This window comes from Sinocyclocheilus rhinocerous, unplaced genomic scaffold (genome assembly GCF_001515625.1).
Source record: "Sinocyclocheilus rhinocerous isolate Xijiao unplaced genomic scaffold, SAMN03320098_v1.1 scaffold2834, whole genome shotgun sequence".
Lineage (NCBI taxonomy): Eukaryota > Metazoa > Chordata > Actinopteri > Cypriniformes > Cyprinidae > Sinocyclocheilus > Sinocyclocheilus rhinocerous.
In genome coordinates this window covers 426,055-426,424 of record NW_015662588.1, presented here as the reverse complement: position 1 = coordinate 426,424, position 370 = coordinate 426,055, and the positions used below count along the sequence as shown (strand labels likewise).

The window sequence follows — 370 nt, the reverse complement described above, 5'->3', positions numbered from 1 at the left end:
ATATATATATATATAGCGTAGCGTTAGTTCTGGCAGGTCACGTTAGTCAAGCTCGCATCAGCTGACTCTCAGCTGATCCCCATCTACCTATGGGAATACGACACCTATCTAAGCATTCATATGTAAGGTCCCTCAGTATTATCACAAGTTTTCGCATTGCTCAATAGCCAATTACCCTCCTCCATCCCCAACTCATGTGTGTTCTGTGTTCACAAGGAAGCAATCCATTTTATCCTAGTGACCAAACTGTTTATGTAGGTTACAGATCAGCATGAAAACATCAACACTTTGTCAGAGACAATCTGCCAGCCTTTCCTCAAGACAAAGTCTTTCCCAGAAAACGGTGCCCTCCACAAAAAAAAAAAAAAAA

The 370-nt window shown here is 41.4% G+C and overlaps 1 protein-coding gene across 1 annotated transcript in view; it reads left to right on the top strand.

The window, feature by feature from the left end:
* tmprss13a (transmembrane serine protease 13a) overlaps positions 1-370 on the top strand; it is a 10,232-nt gene that overhangs the window by 1,038 nt on the left and 8,824 nt on the right. The window lies entirely within an intron of this gene.